We start from the raw sequence: 12,500 nt of genomic DNA on the forward strand, positions 1-12,500 counted from the left end.
ATATATATATATATATATATATATATATATATTTATATATATATATACATATATATATATATATATATATATATATATATATATACTATAATATATAAATATACATACATACATATAAAACCAACGGCCAATTCCTCCGACGGAATTTTACCCTATGCTGCCAGCACGCCCAACTTCTCGTGCCGCCCGTAAAATTCGACCACCCAAGGTCAGATCAAACTTTGGAAGAGGACCGGATGAAATTGGGCCGATGATGGAGGAAGCTCGCTAACTTCGGGAACGGAAGACTCGATGCAGTTTCCACTCAGTCTAGTTTGGCTAATGAAGCATCCGGCCAATTTACAAATACGACTCTGGAGGCGACGGAATGAAGATGGGAGTGTGATGGTGGTGATGGACAGGGGAAGGAGAGAGAGAGAGAGTTTGAGAGAGAGATGAAGAGAAAAGCAGACGGAGAGAGAGAGAGAGAGAGAGAGAGACAGCGCTGCCAGATGCACGATCCATGTCTAACATCAACCTTAAATGAAATAAAAACTACTGAGGCTAGAGGGTTGCAATTTGGTACGTTTGGTGATTGGAGGGTGAATGATCAACATACCAATTTGCAGCCCTCTACCCTCAGTAGTTTTTTTTTTAAATGTGAGGGCGGACGGACAGACAAAGCCGGCGCAATAGTTTTCTTTTACAGAAAACTAAAATGAAGCTTTCAAACTTGCACGATTTGTCATCTCTAAAAAAGACGCAAGAAGAAAAAAGGGAAATGAATGAAGTCTGGGCATTCCGGCATCATGACTACGCCCAAATCGTGCCCAAGGGCATCGTCCAGTCCGACTGCGGTTAGATAAGACCAAAACCTTTTTTTTTTTTTTTTTTTTTTTTTTGTGGCCTCATTTTTCAACTGTTAATTACGCCTGAGAGAGCGGTTATGTCTCTAGTGCGGTGCAGTGCTTGATAATCTCTCTCTCTCTCTCTCTCTCTCTCTCTCTTAGCAAGCGTATGTATGTAGTATATACATATGCAAATACATATGATGCACATATATACATATAAATCTTTATATTAATATAATATATATTATAAATTATATATATAATTAATTATATATATATATCGAGCTTACAATGTCCTTTAATTATCTAAATTCCGCTCTTACCTCGGAATTAATTATTTTTCCAATATATGCTTAACCGAACGGGGAATTTTTTTTCCGGATAATAGATTTGCCTGGAACCCAGGGCGCGGAACCTAGGTCCTTTCAAACCACGAAAGTCAGTGGAAGGGCTTTTCCTAAACCTACACCACCACGAGAGGGTAAAAGTTTCATGTCGCCTCTCACCCTCATTATACCTTTCGCGCGCAAGGTAATTATTCTTCTTCGGTTAAGCATATATTGATATTAATTCCGGAGGTAGAGGAATTATTATATTTAAAGGACATTGTAGGCTCGATATATGTATATGAATCACGGAAAATGATAGAATTGATTATAATTATATTATATATAATATATAATATATATATATATATTATATATATAAATATATTTAGAGAGAGAGAGAAGAGAGAGAGAGAGAGAGAGAGAGAACCATCTCCTCTAATACTTTCACTGATATGTTTGTAAAATATGTATGAATATGCATGAATATTCATATAAATGTAGCCATCACATACATACAAGATTATGGATATATATTGAGCAACAAAGCTGTGATGTTGAACACAGTTGATGATGGATGAGAGCCACCATTATCAAACTCCAATTTTCTAACAATTCCTCACTAACACATAATAACTTCCACACCGGACCCCCCCCCCCACCCCACCGCCCTCCCTGTTAATCAGTTTTGGGCACAGGGGCAAATAAACCCGGGGGGAATAAAGGCATTGAATGAACTTTGAGATTAATCTAAGAAGCCCAGGCCACTCCAGATACCCTATCCTAACTTTCGCCATTTGTCATACGCCCTGGCAATTATCCTTCCTCCCTTTCAGCCAGCCATCCGGACTGAAGCTGTTGGTGGCAGGGGGTGGGGGGGGGGGGGCGTGTCTGGTATGGAATATGGCGTGAAGCAGAAATGGGAGAGAAAGAATTTGCATCTTTTTTTTTTCGCTTAATCTGGGAGTAAGCCAACTAACTACTTAGCTGTTGTTGTTCATGTTCTTGTTGGGTAGGGGTAGGAAAGGTCAATGGAAAAGCCAAAAAAAGGTCTCGAAAAGGTGTTTCGCATTGAGTTAGACATACAGGAATTTTGGGATAGGATATTTATGATTTATTTATTAGAATGAAAATGTAAAAAATAGATAATGTGTATGTTAAACAATACATAACAGTTATTTCCAATAAAATATAGTAACGCATTTATTTTAATTTTCCTTCGTGAAAGAACCCGCTATTTGACCATAGATTTCAGCAAGCGCCCTGAGTAAGCTGGAGGTCGGATCACGCCTTGTTTCCTCTCTGATTATATGGAAAAAGAGTGACGTCATCAGGCCTAAGATCATCGTTACTTAGAATTTACGATACGATTTTTTTTATTTATTTTTTTTTAATTCTCAATTAATTGTTGCTCAGAGCAGACTTGAAGGCTTCCTTTGACCTATAGTTTTTTGTAATATAGAATTTGTACATCTAACTGCCAAATATTACAAAATCTTAGATACGTATTAATGTTTTTTTTTATATATATATAATTCCTGGAGTTCATTTCTAAATATACTTCGATGGTTTATTATGGACGTCTACGCTTATAATTGATAATAAATGAGAATACAAAAAAATAATTAGATACGTATTAATGTTTTATATATATATATATATATTATATATATATATATTATATAATATATATATATATATATATATATATAATATTCCAGGAATTCATTTCCAAATACACTTCGGAAGTTTATTGCGAATAAAAGATAATATTAAAAAAAAACCTTAAATGTACGTAGCAAGAAGTTTCGAATAACTTCCTCGTAAATAAATAAATAAAAAGATAGAGAAAAAACTACAGAGGTGAAGAAACCTACTACATTCAGAAACGAACAAATATACAAAATAAATGCCCTAAAACACTTATAAAACTGAGATTATGAGCTGAAATATTCATGAAAATTCTCCTTGCACGGAGAAATTCCACAAGGCAAAACACTGAGTGCTGAGCTCACCACTGATATTTCCATCTTGTAAGAGCTCATCAATTGCCTCACCGAAATTGCAATTGCTGGGAACGATATCAAATCGCAGATATTTAAATTTACCTACCTCGAAGACAATGAGGAACATTACCTGCTCCTCACTTCGTCCGCGAAGGTGACAAAACCACACGAATACGGGACACTTGAGGACGCGCATCCCGGCTGAGCCATAGCTGACCAACTCAGTTGAGATGAGGAACCCGACTCTCTCTGGAAGTTACTAGCAGCCTGACAGGAGGCTCAATTAATCTCGTTTTGTGGGGACATGGCCACAGTGATGCGGAAGATGCCAATAAGTACTAGAAGGATTAAGAAAAATATGTAAAAAATACGCCGAAGTTTCCCCGTAGCAATCGAGCTTTCTATACAACATATAATGCTGTATGAAACTATCAACTAAGACCGGCAGCACTCCAGTTGCTCACCAGATGCGGTAGAGGGGGGAAGTGCAACCCGTGGCTCCGAAAAGCGCTGCCAGATGCACGAGCACGGCTAACATTTAACCTCTAATAAAATAAAAAAAACTACTAGGGGTACAGGGTTGCAATTTGGTATGCTCGATGATTGCAGGGTGGATGACCAACGTACAAATTTGCAGCCCTCTAACCTCAGTAGTTTTTTTAGCTCTGAGAGCGGACGGACTGAGGGACTGACAGACACAAAGCCGGAACAATAGCTTTTATTTTTTTTACAGAACGCTAAAAGTTCAACCAACATTATTTAATATTAATAATATACAAGAAACAGATATTATTGAAGTCATATTATTGACAATTACCATTATTTATCATGGTAACTTACCTATCTAGATCTACTTCATCTATTACAAGCATATGACCTTGAGCTGGAATCAAATTTATCATTATTATCATTATTATTAAAACAACCACTTCTCCCAAAAACGCCAAGCTACATAACTATCAATATATATCGCCTATTGACAGCGCCACCGATGCAAAATTATTACAGGAGCGATGCAATATTGCATTGCCCACACCACGGTGCTAACGCAATATGAAAGCAACAAGAATGTCATAACAAACAAATATCTTTTTCAATTAACACAACCAGTACAACAACCGCGTCGGTAAGGCACGCCTGGCCGACGAATGCTATGAATTTCATCAAGTAAATAAAGTTGCGCACACAAATGAAAACACGCACCTAATTGCGACCAGATTTTGAAAAAAAGAATGATAGATTCGAAATGCATCCTTTTCTCTCTCTCTCTCTCTCTCTCTCTCTCTCTCTCTCTCCGTGGGCGGGAATTTTTCGTTCACGTGAATGTGGTTCGTATGGACGACGTTTGTTGGGGGAGTGTTCAAGTATTGCAAATGTTGCACTTTTCAATAGATTCTGTCATGCGATTCAGTGATTGGTTTCATGTAGTCTATGGCAGGGATATATATATAATATATATATATATATATATATATATATATATATATATATATATCATTATTATTATTCTGTTGAATAAAACGGCAGCATTCAGCGAATTAATCTTACACTGACTCAGCGATACTTCTAAGTAAAGTATCACAATCAGCATTATGTAGGTTTATATCCCAATATGAATAAAGGCAATTATTAAGAACTATCGCTGAGCCAGAGAAGCGAGTAATAAGAAAAATAGAAAAAGATAATACATAAGATTAATACACTGAATTCTGCCTTTTTATTCAGTAGAATTTGTTTAAAAGAGGGTCTTCTTTCAAAATATTCATTATTATTATTATTATTATTATTATTATTATTATTATTATTATTATTATTATTATTAGTTAAGTTGGGAAAACCTCTCTATCGCGAGAGTATATATAATGTTCTAAGAGGTCTACAATAATTAAAAAAAATGTTGCTAGTTCGTGTTTAATTTAAAAAATCCTTTACGAAGCTTTCGAACCCTTCCCTGGATTCATCTTCAGATTTTGGACTGAGGATGAACCCAGGGAAAAGGTTCGAAAGCTTTGTAAAGGGTTTTTTAAATTATACACGAACTAGCAACATTTGTTTATTATTGTGGACCTCTTAGAACATTATCATTATTTTTTTTTTGTCTATCACAGTCATCCAATTCGACTGGGTGGTATTTATAGTATTAGGTTCCGGGTTGCATCCTGCCTCCTTAGGAGTCCATCACTTTTCTTACTATGTGCGCTGTTTCTAGGATGACACTCTTCTGCTTGAGTCCTGGAGCTACTTCAGTCTCTAGTTTTTCCCGATTCCTTTTCAGGATCTTGGGACCGTTCCTATTATTATTATTATTATTATTATTATTATTATTATTATTATTATTATTATTCGTTTTCAATAAATGATGATCATCTATATCTGTGGTATTCCACTTACTCTTGCAAAAAAATTCATACTGACTCACTGAGTGATATATTCATGATATTTAATTTAGTCCCGTAGATGGACACTTTGGAATGGTATGAGGCCTGGGACGGACGGAGGTGATGGTTGAAGCCTCCCAGGGGGTAGAGGAAGAGTGCGGGGAAGGAGGCGCGGCGGTTGGGAAGGCCCAGTGGTTATGCAAGTAAGTACCGGGGCCTGAAAGGCTGATGCTTTGGCCCTGTAGTTGCGTTGCCAGAAGCACGATCATGGCTAACTTTAACCTTAAATAAAATAAAAGCTACAGAGGCTAGACGGCTGCAATTTGGGATGATTAATGGTTGGAAGGTGGATGATCAACGTACCAAATTGCAGCCCTCTAGCCACAGCAGTTCTTAAGATGTGAGGGCGGACAGAAGAAGTGCGGACGGACAGACAAAGCCGGGCACGATAGTTTACTCTTAGGGAAAATAAAAATCGAGTCCCTTTTCGCAAGAGAACTCAATATTCTGTTTCGTACTTCGACAAGTGAACATTTCCAAGTGAACATTTCGTCATTTGGAAATGTCGGTGGTATTAAGGAACATTAAGGAATATTTATCTCAGTCGCTACTTAGGGCAAAATTAATCCAAATGACCAACTGCTAAAAATAGGTTTCCTCTCGCTTGGTTTTCGGTTACGTGGAGAGTGTTTGTGTGTGTATGCGTGTGTGCGTGTATTCGAGCTGCGTGTGTGTGTGTGTAAACATGCAAAAGATTTCAATGGATAGAACTTCGTAAAAAGTATTGGGATTCATGCTTAAGGATGCAACAGAGAGAGAGGGAGAGAGAGAGAGAGAGAGAGAGAGAGAGAGAGAGAGAGAGAGAGAGATAAAAAAAAGCCAAGGTGTTTCTTCGTGTTTGTGCGTGTATGTGTATGCGTGTGCGCATAAATACTCAGAAATTTCAAAGTGTAGCACTGTGTACAAAATACAGTGGTTCATAGTTAAACGTGCTAAACGAGAGAGAGAGAGAGAGAGAGAGAGAGGCATTTCAGGAAGCAATAAACGAGATACCGAAAATGGGTTCTGGCAGTTTCCGTGAAAAAAAATATATATATTGAGAGACCGAGCCAATATGTTTCTCGATTTTTCTCTTTCGCCCTGTTAATATTGTGACAAATGAAGTTTCTTTTTTTATTCTCTCTCTCTCTCTCTCTCTCTCTCTCTCTCTCTCTCTCTCTCTCTCTCTCTCTCTCTCATCGTAATATGCTCTTCCAACGCTGGAGATGATAAACTTTCTTTTGTAGTTTAATGCTGAAGTATTTCTGGTTGACAATGAAGGAGACTGATAGTAATGATTGAAAAAAAAAGTATTTTCATTATTATTATTATTATTATTATTATTATTATTATTATTATTATTATTATTATTATTTCTGTAAGCTTTCAGAATATTCCTGTATATAAGAAAATGTTCCTTTCCTCCGCATTATCCAACGTGTGGTACTTCAGCTCTCTCTCTCTCTCTCTCTCTCTCTCTCTCTCTCTCTCTCTCTCTCTCTCAAACATACGCATACACACATTCATACATGCATATAAGGCACACCGAGCTCTCCGAAATATTATAATCCCTAATAGGCTTAGGAATACTTTCTTCCATATTCCAGAAACCTGGAATTTGAATACGCAGCACGTTATCCAGATGGAAAACGTGGATTCCTTCAGTACTTCAAGGCTCAATGGTTCATATTCTCTTCTCTCCTCCCTTACTTCCTTTTCTCCCTGGCATACTAAAGGAAATGCATAAAGGAATAAAAAAAAAAGTCTCCAGATCACCCACTTGACCTCAGGCAAAAGAAAAGAGTATATCTTGATGCTTATATTCCGAAGAAAAGAAAATGTTTAACAGTGATTACATTACCCGAGTAATCTCACTTCCTTCATTTTTTCTATATTTATTTTTTTTTTTTAGTTTTCCTCTATTATGAGTGCTATTTGGCTAGGGGATATATGTCTGTATGTATATATATATATATAATATATATATATATATATATATATAATATAAGCTCAATGATAAATAATATTGCCAAGACAGGATATATATACTATACATATATATATATATATATATATATATATATATATATATATATATATATATTTATATATAGGTCAATGATAAATAATATTGTCAAGACCAGGTTATATATATATATATATATATATATATATTATAATATATATATATATATATATATATTTCAATAGATTTATAGGCACCTATGTCATACACAAGTTACACCAACACTGAATTTCTTTGACTACGTAGATCGCTCAACCAAGAAAGCAATTTAGAGAACATATATTTAGTCTTAAATAACCTCTTTTTTTTTTTTTTTTTGCTTTTTTACAATTGCTTTTGTCCCATAAAAACTATCGGATCTTTCATAGATAATAACCCCCCAAAATAAGGTTTTATCCCGGTATGTAGTATCGAACTTTGCGGCGCGTTCAGTTAGTACGAGTCGGTAGTGGATGACTGGAAAATAAAATATAAACAAAAGACTGTAAATATCATATAAAGATGACCTTCATGAGATATTAGTCCTGGATAAGGACCCGAAACCCCTGGGGGTAACTATCTACGATAACTACAAACCAGGGTCTATAGAATCTGCTTACAAACCATCGCCTGCTGTTGGCGAGTTCACTAGGTCGCTGCTACGCCTAACATATTTCCGCCAACCCGCGAAGACCAATCGATGAGTTTCGTAAGCAAATTGCGTCGATTCACCTGTATAGAGTGAAGGCCGTCCCTTTTAGGCTTACACCCTCCTGTAGCTAAGCCTCAAGGCTAAACCGTAGATAATCCACCACCTGTGTTCGGTTCATTCAGAATTCAGCGACATTAAACTGCCCTGATTCACCAAATTGGTATGTAAATGAAGGCAGCTGAAAACTGTGTCATCATAAATTTCATGGTTACACCACTTGAGGCTACCAAAAGGTGTTTGGAGCGTTAATTATGCAGTTAGACTAAGAAGCTTCACATACTGTTAATTAATCCTCTTTTTAGCAAACACATGTCTATGTGCTACAACCAGACATCCTATTGGCCTTGTGTGTGTGTGTGTGTGTGTGTGTGTATGTCTATGGTTTTTTTTTTTTTTACTTTAGTCGATGGGAATCTGAACTGGATAGCTAGCTACACCAGGCCAATCCAGTCGGTTATATCTCTCTCCGCGTGGTAGATTTGTTGGAAGCTCAGACATTCGTACTTTTAAAAGGTTTTTATATATTTCCATTTTTCTTTATTTTGTCTATCAATTATCGCATTCTTAGAAAATGTATACGTTCCTTTCAACGACAAGGATTAACATAATTTGACTAATAAAAAAAAAAACTTACCTTATTTCTTGTAATAAACATGCATTATATCTAAAATGTAAAATTAGTCAAAGATTCAAATCCTTTAGACTATTACATACTCATCGTTGGTCATATTATTAGCTGTTCGGCAAGACAAGAAGGCTCTTAATATCGAAATAAAGGAAGCACAAGTTCCCCTCTATTTCAAACACCTTCCTTCAAATCAAGAAGTAGAGGTTCTCTCACGAAGATTATAATAATCTCAGTTGTCGGGTAAACGTTCATCTATAAGTCTAAAGGTAGGTAAGATGTGAGATTAGTTTTTCACTTCACTCTTTGGTGATCATAGGGATATCATATATATATATATATATATATATATATATATATATATATATTATATATATATATATATATACACACACATATATATATATATATATATGTATATATATATATATATATATATATATATATAATATATATATATATTATATATGTATATATATATATATATTATCATTTATATCAGGCAAATACCCCCACCACGAAGTTAAGTTAAACAACTGAGTGGTTGCTAGGCATTTAAACACAACGGTTCTTTATTAGCAGACTGTATATATATATATATATCATATATATATATATATATATATATATATGATATATATGATATATATATATATATATATATATACATTCATAATTACCTTAAATTTAACAATATATTGTCTGGAAAAATGTTCAGGAAATCGGGCTCTATCTATTTCCGCATACTTTTGTCAGAATATTTTAATTTCCAAGTCCCTCAAAATTATCCGCCGTTTATCCTCGTTTCATATACGACTGTTTTTTTTTTGTTTTTTTTGTTTTTCTGTTCCGGTTCTTCCATTTGCTCCCTTTTATGTGCAATACATAGTTAAGGCCGTGTGAATATAGACATTATTTTCATATATAGTTTGAAGAGAGTATTTGTTATTTATATAAATAAAGACAATAACTTCTTGTCACTCAAATATTTCCATACGGCTTCTTTATCTGATCATTCGCAGCATCCTGCCTTTTGGCCCGAAACCTCAGAACACTTTTATATACATATATAATATTTCGTCTCGCTAAAATAAAATGCCCGCCAAAAAATGCATCTGCCTTTGTGCCCGAAACCTCAGAACCCTTTTATATATATATATATATATATATATATATATATATATAATAGATATATATATATATATATATAAATATATATAATATTTCGTCTCGCTAAAATAAAATGCTGCCAAAAAAATGCAACCGTCTTTTGGCCCGAAACCTCAGAACCCTTTTTATATACATACGTATATATATATAATATATATATATAGATATATATATATACATATAATATATATATATATATATATATATATATAAATATATATATATATATATATATATATATATATATATATATATATATATATATATATATACTATATATATATGTATATATATATATATATATATATAATAATATTTCGTCTCGGTAAAATAAAATGCCGCCAAAAAATGCATCTGTCTTTTGGCCAGAAATATATATATAATATATATATATATATTATATATATATATATATATATATATATATATATAATATTTCGTCTCGCTAAAATAAAAGCCCACCAAGAAATCCCATCGCGTGATCGAACTGGAAACCTGATATCTTTCATCTCTATTGGGTTAAGCCGTTTCCTCAACTTCCATAACTTCTTCCAGACTCTTCCTCTTAGTTTCTCCTTTTACGAGATTTCACGTCTTTCCAAACTTTCGAACTTCGAAACTGAGAGAGAAATGGCGGAATGCCGCAGAATCGGTTATAAGGAAAGAATTCAGTTGTGAATACTGGAAATCTTGCGGTCAGGCAGAATGGCTGTTACAGGCAGCTATCACGGACGATTATCGCATCGCCTCTTTAACAAATGGCGTGTGAGATGAGGCCGCTGCCTCTCTAACAGATGGCGTCGCGCAAAAAGGAGGAAAAAAAGAAAGAAAAACCTAGATGGGTTTTTTTTCTCTCTGTCTGATTTGGGCCATTGTGTCGAGTGACACTCTGGAGAACCTTTCCGTCCAGCTGGACCAGAAGAAAGGATTGGAAGAGACATAGACGAGGGAAGGATTGGGGAAGGATATAATCAAAGGGACTGGTTCTCTGACTCCTCCGTCCACACCCGCTCTACCCTTCAATCTTACCCCTTCCCCTCAACAAACACCCCCACCCCCCAAAAATGTGGAACCCAGTTCATTCATTCTTCCTCTGTTCCAGCTTCAGCTCCATAATCACCTTCGAAATCCCATTCACACACATCTGCTGACTTGTTGATTTTCATTAGGTCAGCCTAATGTCGCCAGGGCGCTCTTGCCCACTGGCGTCCTATAAGTGTGGCAGGATTGGGCAAGGCATGATCCGACCCCCAGCTTACTCGGAACAGATTTTGAACAAAAGGCAGTAAGGCTGTTCGCTTGTGCTTTGGCAATCGTTTATTTGCAATCCCAAAAACTTTATTTTTCAGTCCTCATTTCAAAGAAAATACTCGTCTCTCTCTCTCTCTCTCTCTCTCTCTCTCTCTCTTCTCTCTCCATTACTTCACTGCCTCCCCGGAAAGATTTATAATGAGATGTTAATTCCATAATCGCCTTCAACCCCACCCAATAACCCTCGCCCCTACCATTCATTCCCGATCCTTCCCACCCACCCCCCCCCCCCCACCCCCCCCCCCCCCCCCCACCCGTCCCCCGCCTTCCATCCCCACATCAAAACCAAAAGCAACCACTCCGGAAGAAAGACGCTTTTGGGGGGCGTCTTTTATTCGCCTACCCATCCGGTCACGCTGCCCGTACATAAACCTACGTTATAAATAAAACAAATAACGGCCGCTGGACATCTATAGTCGTTCAGCTACCCCCCAAAACGAAAATAGAGCGCTTCATATTTTACGAAGTAACAGACGAGGGTGAAGAAGGATAGCAGCCCTGACGTCGATGGCGCTGTTTATCAAGTTTTCATGGGATCTACATCGAGAGACGTTATTTCGGGACCATAACGATTTTCCAGGTCTGGAAGCCTATTCCTCAAAAGGCCCAGTTAAAGACGACGTCACGGAGTGCTCTACGTATGTCTAGAAAATCGTACATTCAAATGAACAGAGGTTCAGAGAGTAAACGATGCAAATCTCTCTCAAATTAAATCGTAAACGCTATTTACAGAAAGGCCACGTGTTGTAGAACCCTCTTAAACCTGTCAAAATCAAATGACTTCTATACAAGAAGGGAGGTATACATAAGATTCATAATGTAAGCTCTATGGAGTTCCATTTTCGTTTGATATTTTATGAGTAATCTTTTTTATCGATGTGGTTATCTTGTGGCTATCAGTAAACCTTTTATTTATTTTAGATTTGTTTTCATAAAGTATATAGGTATTGTTGCGAGGTTCGATATAAATATTATATATAATATTATATATATAGATATTATTATATATATATATATATATATATAACCTATATATATATTATTACATATAGTATTTATATTTATATATGTATATTTATATATTATATATATATATAT

The sequence above is a fragment of the Macrobrachium nipponense genome, chromosome 23, assembly GCF_015104395.2.
Source record: "Macrobrachium nipponense isolate FS-2020 chromosome 23, ASM1510439v2, whole genome shotgun sequence".
Taxonomy (NCBI): Eukaryota; Metazoa; Arthropoda; class Malacostraca; order Decapoda; family Palaemonidae; genus Macrobrachium; species Macrobrachium nipponense.